Source organism: Schistocerca gregaria, chromosome 1, assembly GCF_023897955.1.
Source record: "Schistocerca gregaria isolate iqSchGreg1 chromosome 1, iqSchGreg1.2, whole genome shotgun sequence".
Taxonomy (NCBI): Eukaryota; Metazoa; Arthropoda; class Insecta; order Orthoptera; family Acrididae; genus Schistocerca; species Schistocerca gregaria.
The window spans coordinates 992,091,862-992,113,160 of record NC_064920.1 but is presented as its reverse complement, the minus strand read 5'-3'; the positions used below and the strand labels follow the sequence as shown (position 1 = coordinate 992,113,160).

At 40.0% G+C, this 21,299-nt stretch overlaps 1 protein-coding gene across 1 annotated transcript in view; it reads left to right on the top strand.

Annotated features, from left to right (window-relative positions):
• Positions 1 to 3,376: 3,376 nt before the first annotated feature.
• The window catches only part of LOC126278285 (acireductone dioxygenase), a 54,058-nt gene continuing 36,135 nt past the window's right edge, over positions 3,377 to 21,299 (top strand). The window contains exon 1 of the mRNA XM_049978298.1: positions 3,377 to 3,871. The gene's annotated coding sequence lies outside the window, so the exon portion shown is untranslated. The remainder of the gene's footprint in view (positions 3,872 to 21,299) is intronic.

Below are 21,299 nucleotides of genomic sequence, written 5' to 3'. Positions count from 1 at the left end.
CATCATCCATGTTGAAGACGAAATGAATATGCCAGTTGACATGCTCTCATGAATAGATTCTATTTCTGAAGCAATTGACTCTGAAGTTCTTGTGGTGTAACAATTGGACGATGAATTACTTGGTTTGTTATGTAACCATCAGGCATCTGCATCAGCTGTCCAGCTATGTGGTGACATTGTCAATAACAGACCTTGGCCATTCGTGACTGCTGAGTTTTTCCAACGGGCAATTGCCTCACTGGACAACATGTCACACCAAGGAGTTAGAACTGCAATAAACATGGTAAAGTGAGTGTTTGTCTGGCTGCATATTGACAGGGAACGTAAGCAATTTGTGTGACAGGTCACATCTGGGAAGCCTCATCCCTACAAATCTACTATTTGAACACGTCCATTTAGATCTCATAGGAGGACCCTTCCCATGTCAGACGGATACACTTACCGTCTCACAGCTGTAGACAGTTATACATGCTGGCCTGAAGTATTCCGTATAACTGATATAACACTGAAACTGCCATGACCACATTCTTTCATGGATGGATCACACGTTTCAGCATACCTCTGCAGATGACAATTGACTCGGGGGACAGTTTGAATCCTCTCTCTTCAAAGCACTTGCTGTCTTACATGTCTCACATTAAGTGAATCTGAACTACAGCATACAATTCAGCAGCAAATGGTTTAGTTGAGCATATGCACTGCCAGCTCAAAGCATCACTAAGAGCCATGATTCACAACTTTGGACAGACAAGCTACGTAATGTTCTGTTAGGTCTACATATAACCCCGAAAGAAGATGACGAAGCAACAACAGTGGAGCTTGTGTTTAGTTGGCCTATATGTCTTCCCGTCAAGTTCTTCGATGGTGTACAAAATGAATCCACTGGCCTGTCATACTTCATGAATAACCTGCGTACACAGATACAGCAGCTACATGCAGTGGTACCAAGGGATCAACCAAATTGCTGCCCATTCATGTTCGACAAGCTATGTTGAATCATATTATTTTTTTGTTCTTTTCTTGTATGTATGCTATATGTAAACTGAATGGGTTACAAACACCTACAAAGATAAATTAACAAGTTGTTTTGCGGCAAGGATAATATTCTGATACATCTATAAGTGGTAGTGTGTGGGCGTATGCTTGTATCCGTCATACCAGCATTGTTAAAAAATGTGTATTTCAACCGTACATTAAAAGTGTTATAAAAAGTTAATGGAAAGGCAAGCTTAATTCACACATTTTAGATGTCCATCCCCATCTGTGCATCATTTCACTGAGATCCAGCATCAAGAGGTTGTGAGCAGACAAGAAGAATTTATGTGAACAATGGAGGAGTGATCCTTCATCGACATTGTCATAATCAAGACTACGAATAATGGAATTAATGTGAAGCAGCATGTAATGCAAATTATGAGTATTGACCTTGAATGTATTGATACTGAAGGTCTGTTTGATATTGGTATCAGTTAAAGTTCACCCAGTGATGGACTGTACTATGTAGTTATCAGGCAAGGCAAAATATTTGCCGTCAACATAATGGGAATACCAACAACTATCAACTCCAACAGACATACACCAGCCTTTTGTGTAACCACCCTGCTGCACTCACCTTGGACACAACAAACAAATCTGTCGCTCCACCACCTACTGCAGGAGCAGCCACAACAGCCATCAGAGTCCACCACCAGCAAACTAGCAACAACCAGTATGTGGCCTGTTGTCACCCGATCTGGATGATGTGTAAAGTTCATCAAGAAGTATTGGTGACACGAAGGGGGTGAGTAGTGAAGTGTATGCAAGTCAGTGTGCGGTGTTGTGTATTGTGCAGTGCCTATGTGTAAGTGAAGGTTCCTGTGTAGATCATCTTTGGCTCAGCTAATGATCTATATTTACTCTTTGTTTTTCCTGATATATTATTCTGTTGGTTTGTTTGTTCTTTTTCCTGATACATTATTCGGTTTTTGTTCACTCTATCACTTGGATATGTGGGGAACACAAGCTCTTTGGACTTCGTCCCCAAGAACATCACTGCAAAAACAGTACCTCTGGACCTTGTGCAGAGTGTCCTGAGACGCCAAGTGTTTAAGTTGTATCTGTCCGCATAATATGTATACATAAATATTGTGTTTGTGAATCAGTAACATAGACAGTCATTACACATCATAAATGTCGCGTTCACTACCCAGATGATATGAACACGCAACCTTCAGATTGGTGACCCTGAGTTTTTTGACAACTGCACCATGTGACACGTTGCTCCACCTCCACCCGATGTGAAAATCCAACTCATTCAAAATCATGGTAGCCAGCAAACCCACTATTGTGTCCGTCAATAGACTGAAGCCAGCATGGACTTCGGCGGAGATGCCGGGGAACAATAGCGCCCCTTTGACCTCACACCATGACACAACCGCCTTTTCCATCATAGGCAATGTCAAGCACTATCTTCCAGAAGATATCACAGTGCCTCTACATGACAGGACGATTGTGGTATCTACCATGTACAAAAACTGACAGTTTGGCAAGAGCATGGTGTTGCCATCACTGTACCACTCCACACCGATATCACAGTCAGTCGATACAGCTTCACTGTTATCTACGTTATCCAGAGATGGCATCCTACATGTGTCAGCCCCAGACCACAACACGGATAACTGGACACAGGGTCACGTACAACCACGGGCGGACGACCTAACAATGGCACCTCCTGTACCACTACTCAGCCAGTACCGACGTCATGTACAGGCATACCACTGCGCCGACCAAGACAACAAGTACAACGTTGACAGCAACTCCCTGTGTGGGCGCAAGCTCTATGGACTTCTAGACCCAAGAATATCGCTGCAAAAACGGCTTTGAATTCTGAAACTTACTTGTAATCTTTTAAGCTACTTAACATAAATAAATTAATAACGTTTACACGAAAATCATGTATTTATTTTGCATTAGCATGGCGTATTTGCTAAATAAAATGTCTTGTGGCTAGGGCCTCCCGTCGGGTAGACCACTCGCCTGGTGTAAGTCTTTTTAGTCGACATATTTACTGAATCCACTATAAATCACATTTCAGGTTTCTGGAATCATTGTAGTTAATAATTGTGTGGATAAAACAGCACTGAATTTGTGGTCCTCTAAACTTCTGCCAGTCGCTAATGATAATATAGTAGCTACAGCTTCTGTCATTTCCGACATGTATCGGAAATAAAACTTAAATACACGTGGTCGCCGTACCACACGAAACCATTATGGATCCGTTAAAAATGAAAAAAAGTGCTTAATTTCTTGCATCCACTTTGCTCTACGGCACTTATTGCACGACGTGTCTCACAAATATCTGCTGTATCCAGAATCTCACGAACCCCACCGTGAAAGTTGGCGCGACAGCCCTACTAGCAGCACAGTTTGTTGTGTGCTGGGTGGGGTGGTGTGGGGTTGGCTGTCCAGTGGTACTACCTGACCGACAAGGAATATTGGTACCCATGTAGGGGCCATTACTGTACGAAAATCTGGTCGCTTGGCACTGAAATTTCTTTTCTGCATCGACAGACTGGGGGCGAGCAGTAGATTGGAACTTATGTAGTGTGAACCACATCTGCAGCTATCTCTTGAATGCACAGATATCGGCGCAGACATGTCGTTAGTCGTTCCGTATATATTTTCGTATCGATACACACTGAAAATAAAAGTATCGACCATGATATCGAGGAGTGGCTGCTGATCATTTCTGCCCCAATAGCAAAACAAAAACAAGAAGGTTAGGAGAATTAAAAGGAAGACGTATTCTTCGCGGAATCAGCAGTCACGCGACCTTCAAATTTGCATAAGGCACGCCGTTGAACAGCGAATTCCCGAAGGAAATCGTTTGAAGGTAAGTCAAGAAGTACTACTGAAGATAACCGTTTTCAGTCATTATTTATGAACTGTACCTGTTATATTACGACCCTATTAATGCAAACATCTACATGTACGCACTGAAATCATTGTGAAGTGCTTGGCAGAGGGTACTTCCCCACTGCACCAAGTGTTAGGGTTTCTTCCCGTTCCGTTCACGTACTTAGCGCTTGAAGAATGATTGTTTAAATGACTAGGTGTGGTCTGTAACTAATTTAATATTGTCCTCGCGATCCCTACGTGAGCTGTAAGTCGGAGGTTGTGTTATACTCCTAGAATCATCATTTAAAGCCAGTTCTTTAAACTATGTTAGTAGGCTTTCTCGAGACGGTTTAAGGCTGTCTTCACAAGGCTTGCAGTTCAGTTTCTTCAGCATCTATGTGACACTCTCCCACAACTCAAACAAACCCTTGATAATTCATGCTACCCTTCTCTGTATACATTCAATATTCGTAGTTAGCGCTGTTTGTGCGGATCTCACACTCTTGAGCAATAACCTATTCCAGAATGGGTCACACGAGTACTTTGTAAGCAATCACCTTTGTAGATTGATTGCATTTACCCAGTATTCTGCCAATAAACCGAAATCTACCACCTGCTTTACTGAGTCTATGAGATCATTCCATCTCATATCCCTGCAAAATGTTACACCAGGTATATGTACTAACTGTCTGATCCCGACTCTTTGATATTATAGGATACTACGTTTTTTTCGTTTTGTGAAATGTACAGATTTACATTTCTGAACATTTAAATCAAGTTGCCAATCTTTGCACCACTTTTACATCTTATCAAGAGCTGATTGATATTTATGCAGCTTTTCACAAACAGCTCCTTATTATAAATGACTGCATCATCCACAAAAAGTCTGAGGTTACTATTAATATTGTCTGCAATATCATTAATATGCAACATGAACACAAAGGGGACCATCACACTTCCCTGGGCCGCACCTGAAGTTACTTCTACATCAGACGACTCTCCATCCAAGATAACATGCTGAATCGTCTACACAAAAAATCCTCAGTCCAGTCACAAATTTTGCTAGATACCCCAGAGGATCATACATTTGACAATAACCTTAGATTTTGTACTGTATCAAACAGCGTCATCTCCAATGTCTTCATATAAAGATTTGAGAATGTCATGTGAGCAAATTGTGAGTTGGGTATAACATGATCTGGTTTTTCAGAATGTATGCATGTCGGCATGAAAGAGGTTATTTCGTTCAAGATACGTAATTATATGTTAGCTCAGAATGGGGATTAGAGAAGCTTCCGATTCCAACCATCTGCTTTGACACATGACGTCACAAATATGGTGGGAACGACCATTCTCAATGTCTCTAATATGGCGCCTATGACGTCATTACATAAACAACAGCAAACACGTTTCTCTCCAAAAATATAATCAAACTAACGGGACCAGCGCGGGAAATTGGGGGTTTTTGGGTGGAGACAAACTAAATATAAACACACCATGATCCCAAACCACACAAAGCATCAACAGTAAAGCACCACAAAATTCCCAAATTTCGCTACACTTACAATATCGACAGCAATCGGTCACTTCCCTTCACCTACATAGCTCAGCCGCAATTGTCGATATCACAAAATAAAAACCAACCACTCCAAAAATTATAATCATAGCGCAACTATCGATACCACAAAACCAACACTTAAACATCAAAATTTTGAATCCGACACTTCCCTTGACCTACATAGGTCAACATCAGCTCACGATACCGAAACACACATAGCTGTGATGACACATTGGAATCGATCACTTCCTGTGACCTATACAGCTCAAACACAAATGGCGATACCAAAAAAATTGAAATTGAGTACTAAAGATACATAAATCAACCGCAAGTGCCAATACCAAAACAACCACCAACACATGCAGTAAATAACACTGACCCAAAAACACATAAAAACCCACCACATCATAACACACGAACAATAGACCCAAAAAAATTACTACTTACCATGAAAAAGTTCCAGCACTACACGCTAACCCCCAACTCTCATATTCTGCTTGCATACGCCACATTTCACTATCTCCATCACAAGCCCAAAAAGTTGCAGAAACTTAATGATGGACAACATGTCGTCCCCCATTTAAGCCCACAGACGCGCACTATTAATCTCGGAAGTCATATCCATACCTAACAAAAGAAGCCACAAATTGAATTAAATGACTTATCATGCAACAAACGTCAAACGACTCCGCAATAACATAAACACAACGGAAACTTAATTCTTAACTCACTGAAACTAATTTCCGTTTTTCTATAACAGCCATGACTGATAAATGCACACTTCAAGCACTGCACCCAAATGGACCCAATACACCACATAACACGTGGACCATACACACACCACCAGAGCACACCACGAACTGCAACAAGACAACATCTAAAAACACAACACACTCATAAAGTAAACTCCGTGCCATCATGACATCACACGACACAACACCCTTACGTCATGGGTCAAAGCCAACGGGTGGGATTGGACGCCTCCGTTGACTCTCAGAATGTTCTAAGATTCTATAACAAATTGATGCCAAGGATACTGGACAGTAGTTTTGTGGTCACTTCTACTACCCTTCTTGTAAAGGGATGTGACATGTGGCCATTGTGTTCTTCCGAATACTGGGCATGGTTTTTTGTTTGATGGATTTATGACAGATTATAGTGAGAAGGGAGACACAAAATCAAGGGCATCCATACTTTTGGGGGGGAGGGGGGGTGGACAAAGGGGCTCAGCCCTCCCTCCCCACACCCCCTAGCTCTCAGTGAAAGGAAAAGTTATATTGTTAATTGGATATTTTTCATTCATGAAAATTGTTTAATTGTCAGTGTTACTTGAATTTTTGACAGGCTTGGAACTGAAACTTTTGTATGACTACTTACAAGTCTGCATTCGCCTTCCAAAATATTAAAAGGACTTCATACCTGCACGTCAAGGTCCCGCCCTTCTGACTATCGTATGGGCACCCTTGCATAAAATAGAAGATTGTTTGTCCTCCTTACAATATTTGCTTAAATATGCTTAGGCGCTTCTTATTAGCAGTTTGTTGTTACAGTAAACTGATTTATGCAGGTGATGTTAAGTATCCAGACACATGGATGACACAAAACCTGAAATTTATGGTAGCAGAACAAAAGCAGGAATGCTGAACTCAGCTTTCAAATTTTACTTTACCAAAGAATATCGAGGAGTACAGTCCTGGCTTATTCTGTACACCACTGGAAAGATAGGTACTGTAGATATTAGTGCCAGTGGTGTTGAGGAACAGCTACAATTGTTGAAATTAAAAAAGGCCTGAGGACCTGATGAAGTTCCTGTCAGATGCTGAAATTCTGTACAAAATAAGCAAGCAATGTACCCTTCCCCTGTCCACCCACCCCTAACCCTTAAGTGTAATATACTGCAAATCCCATCGTCAAAAAACTATACTCAATGGTTAAAAGGACAAACAGATCACACCCCAACCCACTTACAAGAAGGGAACTGATCCACAAAACTTCTGCCCAATATCATTGACCATCTGTTGAACCTTGAATGTTCTGAGCTCAAATGTAATGACCTATCTCAAACAAAATGACCTTTTTACCAGCCAGCATGAATTCCAAAACCGCGCGTATGTGTCATGTTAAATCCAACTTGCAAGTTTCTAATGTTCAGCATGTAATGATATTTACAACTTAATTTGAAATGTGAAAGTAAAATGACTCATTCCATGTCATTACAATTTATCATGCAAAATTACTAATTACAACATCCTGAAAGCTAAGGATCAGGACAACCAGATGGATGTAGTATTTCATGATTTCCGAAAGCATTTGACTCGTTAATACAACAACACTTATTAACAAAAGTATATTCATACGGCAATTAAAACAAAATTTGTGATTCTATTTGAGAATTTCTTGGTAGGGAGAACTCAGGATGTTATCTTGAATGAGAGTTATAGACATATGTAGAAGTAACTACAGGTGTGCTCAGGGAAGAACTGTGTTGGACAGGATGATTAATCTATATGTTCTTTTTATTGCACAGAGTAAGTCATAACAAACAAATCAATACAAAGACTGTCTATCAAATCTCCCTATCAATAATAGACATTCTGCCTAGACTGAGTCGTCTTCCATTTCTTGCGCCAGCTGCTTGTACAGGAACCGATTTTGCCAAATCAGTCCCCCCGCCCCTCCCCCTCCTACTTTTTTTTTTAAAGCCAATTGCTCCAGGAATTTTGGGGTACTGGTGCTTAACCTGTTGGCAAGTCCTCGTGGTGATTGGGGGAGCTGACTTGCCAGCTGTCGAAGGTGTTGCCAGTAGCAATGTAGCATTCCCAAAAACCTGTGCAATAGTTTGTAGGTTGTCAGCAAAACCATATGTTGCACTGCTGCCTGCCACATATCCATAAATCGGTGACAGACAGCTGATGAGACTACCTAACCTGAAAATTGCACCTCTAATTTGCCGTAAAAACTCTTTGCAGTATTAAGTATTTATGACTGTTCCATATTTCTGTAGGTACTGAAAAGCTGCCACAAGTGGGTCATATGCTCATCAAATGTAGGTGAAAATATGAGGATATTATCCATGTAACAGAGCCCTTGGCAACCCCATAGCACTTCATGCATAAAATACTTCCATATCCGTACAGCGTTTTTCAATCCAAAAGGCATGGATTTCTACTGGAAAAGCCTAAAAGGTGTTGTACACCTTCCAGCACTATCGGAATTTGCAAAAATGCTTTTGCACAATAGACCACACTAAACACCCGCACTATTAAAGTCAGTCTCGTGATGCACAAGGTAACAATCAGGAATTCAGGAAACAGGTGAGCATTCAGTGCCTTGTAGTCCCTATGAAATTCCCAAGAACCACCTTTCTTGCACACCATGTGCAGTGGGAATGCCCAAGAATTATCTGAATTAGTTACACCACCTGCTTTCAACAACCCCTCAACCCTACTTGTACCACCAGGAGCTTGTCTTGTGGAAGTCCCCGTGGCTGAGCTACAATGTTGGCCAGGTAATCTGCAGATATGTTGAATTGTTGAGTGATCATACTTCCCATCGGTGGTGATCAGAGGTGAGTGCACTGGAAATTCATGTAGTATGTGACCAAAAGAATGCGATCATATACTGTAGTAATGGTTTCTGTCAGCCAAAAAACTCTAATATCTGTGGACAGCATCATGTGTGACACACCCAGGTGGTTTCCACATAGTTATATGGGATCATTTATCTCCTCGTTTACCAGCACAGATGACCAATTGTCACTGCAGTTCACTGTAATTAAATAGTGGTTCACAAAAGCTGGTGACAAATGAAACTGGGACCAAAAATCCACACCAATGATAGGTTTAAGAACATTGGTGGCTTTTGACATGTAGGTAACAGAAGGGGCTGGTGCACTGGCAATCTGTATCTCCTAAATGCCTGTGATAGCAGCACCATTGGCGAGCAGTCTTCTCAGATATATGCAGATAATCTTTCTGGCATCCTGTCTGCTTGTGGCGATTCCACCTACTTTTAATTCTCTCTTCGTTTGTTTCTGTGGTGTTGATGTACTGCGTTGCTACACTGGCTGAAAAAATGGGGTTTGTGGATTCTGACACTGACTACTTTAAACAATGCAGCCAACAGATACACAGTGACATTTTACACTACTTTAATTTCACTGTTCACAATGCCCCGGTAATACACAGTTATATGGCCAGTGCTCTATTGCTTAACTTTCGATAAGCCTCATTAATAGTTTTAATTGTTTACAGGCAAAACTCCACATACTGCTGCAATAGTTTCTTGTTGAACATCTATGAACAGTAATACCTAACCATAAAAGTTCACTGTTCTTGAAGAATAATTAGGTACATATGGAGCAGACACTGCCACTGCTTTTACACATGGCCTCATTGTTTAACACTTATTCCACAGTTGATTTGAAGCATTTTTGTTGTTCTAACCAGCAAAGGTTACTCATCTGAAACTCAGCTGTGGACCGACTTAGGCTGAATTATTTGTTTAAATCACGAAATTAACAAATAGTTATGTAAACAAACTTTTGACAAAACTGTTAATTACTTTGGAATTAATGAAGGGCTGGTTTTGCTAACATGTTTTTTAATAGAGCTAAATAGATACTTTAAGATTACTAGTACTTCGTCTTCCAAATTTTTACAATTATTACAGAATTTATACTTGTTTATATGTCAACATTGAATTTAAGCTATGAAACAATTACTGATTTCACCCTATATAAAAGATGCTAACTAAAAATAACCAAAATAATTTTAAAAAATCAAACACATACATAAAACTAAACACAAAATTAGATCTGTTGTTATAATCTTTAAATCTGAGGGTCAACCTTTCTCTGTTATGAAAATGCAGATTATATTCATGTATGTTAATGGTAATTAGTTAAAATTGAAAGAAAAAAAAAACAGATTTAAAGAGGCAGATGTCAAAACAAGAGGGGAATAAAAATTATCCCAGCTTGCTTTGTCACATGCTGCTTAGGAGTGTGCTCATACTGGGGTTGGAAATACACTGCTGTGACAATAACTTGCAAGTTCAGGTGCGCAATTTTGTCCTCTTAAGTGTTACAACCACTGTTCTTGTGTTGGTGCATCTGCACTTATCATATGTGTTGCAATGCTAGTGGTGGCACTTGCTGCTTCAGCATGCATTCCTTGACCATTGTCTGTTGTACTCTCAATTTCAGCACTTACTCGCCAGTAAAACCTTTCTGCAGCCAAAGCTCTGGTGACAATGTGTAGTGTTGTTTGAGCGCCTCCTATAGTGATTTGTAACAATGGTGTAGTTAAACGTCTTCTATGAATTATTCTATCACTGCTCCTTCCAAATGTGCAAACATGCTTCCGTACTTGTCATTGTTGGGGCTCACCCAAATTGTTGGAAGGTGCACACTACATGCATTAATCACATAATGGATGATGAGGCTAGAATGGCAGACATTTGACACATCCAAAACGGGTCATAGAATACATATCTTGCCAATTTATATTAGTGACTGCACGATGTGGCATAGATGGAGACAAGGATTTTTCCATTTTGAATTCATTCTCTGGTGATTGCAATATTCAGTTCTGAATATCCTCTTCAAGGAATTGCATGAGGCTCACTTCTATGGGCATTTTGTTGAAAAGAAGTAAGTCCCATATAAAACTGCAGCCAGAGTGATTAATTAATATATCCTTTTTGTGGCACACACCAACTTGTAACAAGCAAATATAAAGAATATCAAACAAAACTCTCTATGGATAATAAAGATTCTCTGCCAAATCAGCGATTCATCTTCTCTCGCTTGTGTCACCTAGTTGCACAAGAATTGATGTCACCACATGTGTATATTAGGTGGGAAAAAGCTAATCTGTTCTGTGTTCTCAAAGAGATGACAGGGCTCCCTAGTTCTGGATACAGAATTCGGTCAACTTCAGCTGCTCATGTGTTGTGTTCGCCCACTGCAGGCCTCAGTGATCTAATACAGAACCATGAAAGTGATTGTTGTGTGACAAATTGTTACATCTCTTGATCTCTGCCAATGTTTGGGAGTCCTTGGGCAGAGTTTGGTGCCTCTGCTCTCCTCACTGGCCTCAGAATTCATTCATTTTCTTGTGAATGAACCCTGCTTTGTACTTTAGCCACTATTACTACTTGCAGAACGAAGGCTAAGTATTGTCTTCCCATTACTCAGTACAGATGATCTCGAAGTCTGCAACCAAACCGCACCCGACCAGCAATGGGTGGCTGGTTAAATCAGCGTTGACAAAGGATGCTGAACTCTGTCCTCCTGGAGGTGTGGCACTGACTGCTTTTCCATTGTGTTGTGGGTTGGCATTTCGTGATGCCATTTCGTGGCACATCACTGGTCAGTGTGCAGTCAATCCTTTAGGATGCCAACAAAAAGCTTATATTGCTGAAAATGGTATTTATGTGTTGCTGGTTTCCCAGCCAACATATTTGCATATGGTAAAGGAATATATATGTTTTATCAAATTTATATGATTATAGTGAAGTGGTACTATGGAAAACAAACAGCAAGGTGTCCAGGCAAACTTACAGGGAGCTGGAGCGAGGAGTGTGATGTGGCATGTCAGTTCGTTAGTTAATGTACATATGAATTTTTATCAATCTGTAACAAATACTTTCCCAAGAAACAATAAAGTATTCAACTAGTAACACATCCAAAAGCTCCTGGATGAAAAATTCCTCTTCTCATCAATTCTAATCAGTACCTCCTCATTAGTTGTGTGATCTACCCATCTCATCTTCAGCATTCTTCTATAGCGCCACATTTGGAAAGCTTCTGTTCTCTCCTTGTCTAAACTATTCATCATCCATGTTTCACTTCCATACATGGCTACACTCCATACAAATACTTTCAGAAACGGCTTCCTGACACTTAAATCTATACCCGATGTTCACAAATTTCTCTTCTTCAGAAACACTTTCCTTGCCATTGCCAGTCTACAATTTATATCCTCTCTACTTCAGCAATCATGTTATTTTGCTTCCCAAATAGCAAAACTCATTTACTACTTTTAAGCATCTCATTTCCTAATCTAATTCCCTCAGCATCACGTGATTTAATTCGACTACATTCCATTACCCTAGTTTCTCTTCTATTGATGTTCATTGTATATCCTCCTTTCAAGATGCTGTCCATTCCATTCAACTGCTCTTCTAGGTCATTTGCCGTGTCTGATAGAATTACAATGTCATTGGCAAACCTGAACATTTTTATTTCTTCACCATGGATTTTAATTCCCACTCCAAATTTTTCTCTTGTTTCCTTTACTGTTTTCTTGATTTACAGATTGAAAAACATCGGTATAGGTCCGTCTCACTCCCTTCCTAACCACTGCTTCCCTTTCACGCCCCTTTACTCTTTATAGCTGCCATCTGGTTTCTCTAGAAATTGTAAATAGCCCTTTATGCCCTGTATTTGGCCCCTGCCACCTTCAGAATTTGAAAGAAAGTATTCCAGTCAATATTGTCAAAAGCTTTCTCTAAGTCTACAAATGCTAGAAACGTAGATTTGCCTTTCCTTAATCAATCTTGCAAGATAAGTTGTAAGGTCAGTATGGTCTCACATGTTCCAACATTTCTATGGAATCCAAACTGATCTTCCCCAAGGTCGGCTTCCACCAGTATTTCCATTCGTCCATAAAGAATTCGCGTTAGTATTTGGCATCCGTGACTTATTAAACTGATTGTTCGGTAATTTTCACATCTGTCAACACCTGCTTTCTTTGGGATTGGAGTTGTTATATTCTTCTTGAAGTCTGAGAGTATTTCACCTGCCTCATATATCTTGCTCACGAGATAGAAGAGTTTTGACATGGCTGGCTTTCCCAAGGCTGTCAGTAGTTCTAATGGAATTATATCTACTCCTGAGGCCTGATTTTGACGTATGTCTTTCAGTGCTCTGTCAAATTCTACACCCAGTATCATATCTCCTATTTCATCCTCATCTACATCCTCTTCCATTTCCGTAATATTACCCTCAAGTACATCGCCCTTGTATAGACCCTCTGTATACTTCCACCTTTCTGCTTTCCCTTGTTTGCTTAGAACTGGTTTTCCATCTGAGCTCTTCATATTCATACAGGTGGTTCTCTTTTCTCTGAAGGTCTCTTTAATTTTCCTGTAGGCAGTATCTATCTTACCCCTAGTAAGATAAGCCTCTACATCTTTACATTTGTCCTCTAGCCGTCCCTGCTTAGTGATTTTGTACCTCCTGTCAATCTCATTTTTGAGAGCTTTATATTCCTTTTTGCCTACCTTATTTACTGTGTTTTTATATTTTCTCCTTTCATCAATTACATTCAATATCTCCCTTGTTACACAAGGACTTCTAGTAGTCTCGTCTTTTTACCGACTTGATCCTCTGCTGCATCACTATTTCACCTCTCAAAGCTGCCCATTCTTCTTCTATTGTATTTCTTTCCCTTGTTCTTGTCAATTGTTCCCTAATGCTCTCTCTGAATCTCACTACAACCTCTAGGTATTTCAATTTATTCAGGTGCCACCTCCTTAAAATCCCACATTTTTGCAGTTTCTTCAGTTTTAATATACAGTTCTTAACCAATAAATTGTGGTCAGAGTCCACATCTGCCCCCAGAAATGTCTTACAATTTAAAATCTGGTTCCTAAATCTGTCTTGCCATTATATAACATATCTAAAACCTTCCAGCATCTCCAGTCCTTTTCCACATATACAATCTTCTTTAATGATTGTTAAACCAAGTGTTAGCTATGATTAAGTTGTGCTCTGTGCAAAATGTCACCAGGCAGCTTCCTCTTTCATTCCTTACCCCCATTCCACATTCACCCAGTCCCCCATGACTATTAAATTTTTGTCTTCCTTCACTATCTTAATCATTTCTTTTTTTTTTTTTTTTCCATCATACATTTCTTCAATCTCATCATCATCTGTGGAGCTGGTTGGCATATGAACTTGTACTACTGTGGTGGACATGAGCTTCATGTCTATCTCGGTTACAATAAGGCGTTCGCTATGCTGTTCATAGTAGCTGACACGTGCTCCTATTTTTTTTATTCATTATTAAACCTACTCCTGCATTACCCCTATTTGATTTTGTATTTGTCTGAGGACTTATATTATTGAAGAAAACAGCAAAGTAATAAATGAACATAGTGCGGCAGTCAATGTTTTTAATAATCGCTTCCCTCAGTAGCTTTTAAGATAGCCATGGATAATTCAAGGGACATAGCAGTAGATTACATGCAGTAAGCAATGCTGCACACATACAGGCAAATTACAGTTATGGCATGCTCTGCAAAAGAAATAAAGAATGTAATAAACTCCTTCAAAACCAAAGACACACTCTAAAATCCTTCTTTTCACAAATATGCAATGTATTCAACATATGCAATACAGCAAAGCGTAGGGAACAATTGTGGAAAAACAGGTCAGACCACTTTGTAAGAAAGGTAGTAAGACAGATATTAATAGTTACTGACTGGTCCCATTGCTTCCATCCTCCTCAGAGACACTGGAAAAGGTTATGTGCCCAACAACCATAACACATCTCTCTCAAAATAAGATACTTAGTCTCGGTTTGTGTTTGAAAAGGCCTATTTTTCAAGTCATGAGTCAGATTATAAAGAATTTAAATTATAAAATATTGTCTACTTCTATTTCCTGTGGCATGTCAGAGGCATTTTATTATGCAATTCAGTTTTCTCATAGAGAAGCCCAAATATTGTGCAATGAGAAATCTTGCTGTTAACTGGCTTTGATCCTGTTTAAATAAAAGGATGATGCTGAATGTTGCATTAAGCAACACAGGGAAGAGTTTACAATGAAACAGTGTCTTCAGAATCGGGAATAATTACTATTGGTGCACCATATAACTGTCTGCCCAATCTACATTTGGATGAAGATAATCCTTGAAACCAGGTAAACCCAGTTAACAAAGTAGAAAGCTCTCACTTTGTAGCTATTCTTAGTTGCTGCTACAAGCTCTTTGAAAGACTGATCTATAAAAGAATAAATAAAAATAATATCCTATAGGGCAAATTGTTGTGATCAAGCATTGTGTCTTACATCCTTCATAGAGGCAGAATTCGAATGAAGCTGTAAAACCCTCCAAGCTGTTGATTTCACCACTGCCTTCAACACTTTGTGTGTGTGTGGGGGGGGGGGGGGGGGGGAGATGAGTTCTAATTTATAAATTTCTTCATATTGTTTCCTGCAGAACAATGTCACAACTTGTTAACAACATACTAGATGATCAGCAGTTCCAGGTAACAATTGGAAGCAAGGAGGAGGCAACTCGACAATGGATTGCCCCAAGGATCAGTTCTCTTGCTATTACTGTTGAAGTTGTACCTATCTGTCACTTCGTCCATAAAATTCTGCTATGCCCCCTACCTGGCTCTTGCTGCACAACACAAGGAACTGCAGCAAGCAGAAAAGATGCTGACCAAAGACTTGTCTATGCTGGAGATGAATTTCAAAATATGAAGACTTTAAACCAGTGTGAACAAAACAGAGAATCCATGCTTCCATTTGAATAATCATCTGGTGTATGTGAAATGGGAAGTAAGTTTCAGTGGCATGGTTCCTCATCACAGTTGAAACCTAAAGTATGTAGTTGTCATCTTGGACTGAACACGGTACTTAAAGCAGCACCCTCTGAACCTAGCTCATAAACTGAAAACTAATTACAACAACCACTCTGTATTCTTCAGTCTTGTCTTTGAGGTACTCAGGTGCTGAATATTATGCACATGTTTGGCTGGATAGCCATTGTGCAACACTTGTTGACATTCAACTGAAAACCATCATGGACATAATATCTAATGCTATCATATCTATCCCAGTTCATTGACTCCTGTTTTAAACTGTTATTATACCACCTGATCTGTACAGATCTACTGCTTTTATGAGGGAATTCAACAAGATCTCCAGCAATCCTAGTCTGCCACTTTAATGCATTGGAGATGTATGATGTAGCTGCTATGTTGCATGGATTATATTCCAAAAAGAGTAATGATGTAGTACCTACTGAAGCTGAAGCTACTGTATGCTGCTTGTAAAAAAAAAAAAAGAAAAAAGAAAAAAAAACCACCACCACCACAGATGACAGACTTGTCACTTGTACTGGATGGGAAAGGACTAAAAACAGCAGTGTATGTTACTTCCTTTGGGCCTTTCCATTCCCCCTGTTGCCCTAAGCTGTGCCTCACAAGGTCACTTGCAGTGCAAAGGGCATATGTTGTTGTCTGCACAAGCTTTGTATTTATTTTCAAGATGACCACACAGTGCAGTACTGAAAAATAGTAAACTGCTAGCTAAGGATGTAATTGGCTAGAAGGTGGGGGGTGGGGGGAGGAATGAACTTTCATTTCACAGATGTGGTGATTTAATGTTTATAAAATGGAAAGACACGAGGTATGTATTTCTTTTAATGTCAAAATGCAAAATGACTGCTTCGAATGTCAATGTCAGAACAAAATTAAGAATGATAAAGCAGATGAAACCTGCCTGTCTTGGATAATAACAAAATCAGGTTTGATGTGGACCACAGCGACTAGCTACCAGCTACTGGGGTACTAGCCTTTTGACAGGAAGCAAGTGAAGTGGTAAAAGAAAGCTTTTATTCATGTTTTCATCATGATGATTATATATAAACAGTTGAGGCATATTAGCATGCATCTTGTTGAATTTGCTTGGCTTTAATGAGCAAAGGAGGCTAGACTGAATAAACGTCCATTCAAAATAATTCACCTGTAAACAGACTCAATGGAAGACATTTGATTCCAACTACAGAAATGTCAAGATGTCCTCAGAGGAGCCAAAAGGTTTGTGCATAACAAATCAGAATTACATCTGGGAAAGTAACAAGAAAGCATACCAGGTACATTGTGAAGAATATAATGTAGAACTTCTATCTATCTATATCCGAATCCCGCTCCAGCTACTGCCAGGTCTGGGTGCTGACGAGTCCTCTGCATTTGGCTCGGTCCTCCCACCACTTTTCTTCCTCCACTTGCTGCCAGGCCACACCTCTCCTTTCAACAATTCGCACTCTCATTTTCCACCGTGTTCTTGGGCGCCCTCAAGGTCTTTTCCCATCCATCTTTAGTTCTTCCATAATTTTGGGGAGTCTCTGCCCATGCATCCTCTTAACATGCCGATACCATCTTAATCTCTTTCTTTCAATTTCTTCTCTCATACTTTCTTGTTTGAGGTCCTTTCTAATCTCTACATTCCTTACTCTGTCCATTCTTGTTTTTCCCTAAGTGCTCTGAGAAATTTCATTTCCCCTGCTTGCAGTCTGCTCCAGTCCCTTTCTGTCATTGTCCATGTTTCTCCACCATAGGTGACAATAGGGATGTAATAATTCTTACACATAAGGAGTTTTGCTCTTTCTGAAACCTCATTATTCCAAATCAGATGTTTTATTGTTTGGTAGAAATTGCCTCCCTTCTGTAACCTCCTATTAATTTCGTTAGTTATTCTTCCATCCCTAGATATTGCACACCCTAAATAAGTTAAACTTTCTACCACTTTGAGGGGTTCTCCATTCAAGGTAATATTTCCATTGATTCCTTTCTCTATTCCAAATACCATTACTTCACTCTTATCTTTATTTATTTTTAATCCATACCTTTTCATTGTTTCCTTCTAAGTATCAAGCTGTAACTGTACATCTACCTCTTTATCACCCCATATTACCATATCATCTGCAAAAATCATCATATATTGCTTTCAGATCACAGACGATAATGTAGAACTTAATTTTCCAAAAGGCTTCAAAATTTTTCGTACTAAGGCAAATGTAACTAAGTAATTTTTAATAAAAAAACTGCATTCTCAAGCAGTTTTATTTTTAGTGCCAACAACTAATAATTAGATCTCCATTTAGAAAATAGGAAAATTGATTTGTTGTTGTAAAAACAACACACTTTCATTTCAGTATAAGAAAAAATGATCACTCAGGGTTGCCACAAGTTCTGGAAATCAGGGAATTTCAAACACGCCAGGGAAGTTTGGAAAAAAAACACTGGAAAAATCTCCTTTTTTGTCTTGGGACATGAAGTGGTTTGTTTACTGAGATGTAATGCATTGTTGCTGGGTTGGTGCAGCTGAGTACGTGTACTGTTTCCTTAGTCCATCATTGTTACCTTTCTCACCTTCCTACCATTCCCCTCAGGCTGCAGTCCGCCGCCAGCGTAGCAGCTGCTGACAAGAGGCAGGGAGGCATGAGGAGTGGTTTGTTTGGATCTGATTCTCAAAGGCTGGTGATGCAGGGGCCGGAGACAGCAGTCATGTGCTCAAGTTATGTTAGAGTGGTTATGTGAAAGTCTACATCTACATCTACATCCATACTCCGCAAGCCATCTGACGGTGTGTGGCGGTGTATGTGCTCTCATTTTCTGACAAAGTCTATGGACAAAAATTTAGTTGTGATAGTGTGATTCTTATCCCTATATGCCTGTCTGTGGCTGAGTGATCATCTTCACTGTGAGTTGTTACTTATCCACATAGAATTGGTTCTCAGAGTATTTGCGCAAGTTATCTGTTGCATGGATTGATCACCATGGTCTTATTTTCTCAACTTGATGTCTATGACACGTGAATAGCTGACTGCACAAGTGGACTTCAATGATGGGCCAAAACTGCATGCCATTTCTATTGGTATCGATACTGGATCGGGCCTGTCAATCAGAAGCCCATTGTTTCCCTCTAAATATGCAAGCTCTGCCCGTCATGTCTAGTCCCATTGACCTGCCAGCAGGCCGGGTCTGTTGGTGTGTGGTATATTGCGGCCGATTTTCATGGTTTATCTTTGGACCCAGGACTGTAGTGCTGCTTGGCAGGCCATAGACCACAGGTGATGGATTTCAAGAATTGCAACTGTCTCACCACTAATTTTATTTATTCTAGTACATTTTAACACTTCGAAAGTAGTTCATATATTAAAAATATGGATGATAAGCAGAAGAAAATTGCGGCAGTCACTGGTTGTTTGTATACCAGAGACGCGTGTATTTCTCAAAAGAAAAATCACACAGTACCTGTAAAATGAAATGATCACTTGGCATTGATGGAGAGGCCCCATCCAGGGACGTTTGGCCACTGGGTTGCAAGTCTTCATTCAGGTGATGCCACATTTGGTGACTTGCATGTTGGTGATCATGAAGTGACAACACATCACCCAGCCCACGGGTGGAAAAAATCCCCAACCTGGTTAGGAATCAAACCCGGGCCCATTGCATGTTAGGCAAACACATTACCACTGAGCTAAGAGGATGGACATACAATACCTCTGAAATAATAGATATAACACAATGAGTAATAACTGACAATGATGGGCATAGTACAATGAACATTTTATTGGCAATCACCTACAGCATTGGTTTATACAGCTCTTCCCCGCCTTATACACTTCTTTCAAGAGGCCTACCCTCTTCTTCTTCTTCTTCTTCTTCTTCTTCTACTACTACTACTACTACTACTACTACTACTACTACTACTACTACTTTTTTGAAATATGTGAAGGTATTTTAAATATATCTTCCAACTCCAAGGAAATGAGTATTTTTGTCACCAAATGTGTTTCGTTTTATTGAAATAAAATAACATCAGTGGTCTTAACGAAGCACACGTACCATTGGACTTGCTTTCTCCAGCTAAAAACACATCATTACAAAAGATGTTGATGTTAGTACTTAAGATTTTTGGCAACACATTTAGAAATACGTAAGTCCCTACATTTTATTGTCAATCTAAGTCTTTATCCACACTTGAGATCTCAAAATTTGTCAGGAAAAATGCTAAAAGTAGTCTGGAAATCAGGGAAATATCAGGGAATTTCACTTGGTGAAACATGTGGCAACCCTGTCAATGGTGTAAGTCCATGTTTCTCTGTAGTATTTCATAGAAAAAGGAGCCCTCTGCCAAATGTAATAAATGTGCAGTAGAACCTGCTACACAACATTCAGGATAACTATAAAAAAAGCACAGTGCTAGCCATTTGAACTAAACCCTAGCTACACAGTCCTCAAAGTGTTAAAATGCTACAGTCATAACATCCTACTCTATGTAATGCTTCTGACATGATGGCCTGATGTTTTGAACCTCTTGAAGAATGGAAAAGTCAGTAGGAAGTAGTAACAGTTGTACATCTGCATAACATTTTCTCAGGAGCTAAGCTCCGTAGGAGATTGCAGCTATCACACAAGACTTGGACTGACCGGAATCAAATCTGAATGGGCCATTGCAGGTGCAAAGATGCACTTCACAAGTGGAACAAGCTGCCCATTTAAGACTGTGATTGCGGAGACCCACACCAAAGAAGGTTTCTTGCTAGCAACACCAGGGGCTACACAGTGGATTGAATAACTGGACATGCAGCTATGAAACATCGTTTCCATTTGTGTGTGTGTGGGGGGGGGGGGGGGGGGAGGGAGTTGTGACCGCGTGCATGCTTGCACTTGCATGTGTGCATGTGGGTTGGTGCATGCAGGTGGGTGCACACATGCACTATGCATAAGAGGAAGTGTGAGTAAACATAGTTAAGCCATATACACACTGGTCATTAAAATTACTACACCAAGAAGAAATGCAGATGATAAACGGGTATTCATTGGACAAATATATTATCCTAGAACTGACACGTGATTACATTTTCACGCAATTTGGGTACATAGATACTGAGAAATCAGCCCCCAGAACAACCACCTCTGGTCGTAATAACGGCCTTGATATGCCTGGGCATTGAGTCAAACAGGGCTTGGATGGCGTGTACAGGTACGGCTGCCAATGTAGCTTCAACACTATACCACAGTTCATCAAGAGTAGCAACTGGCATATTGTGACGAG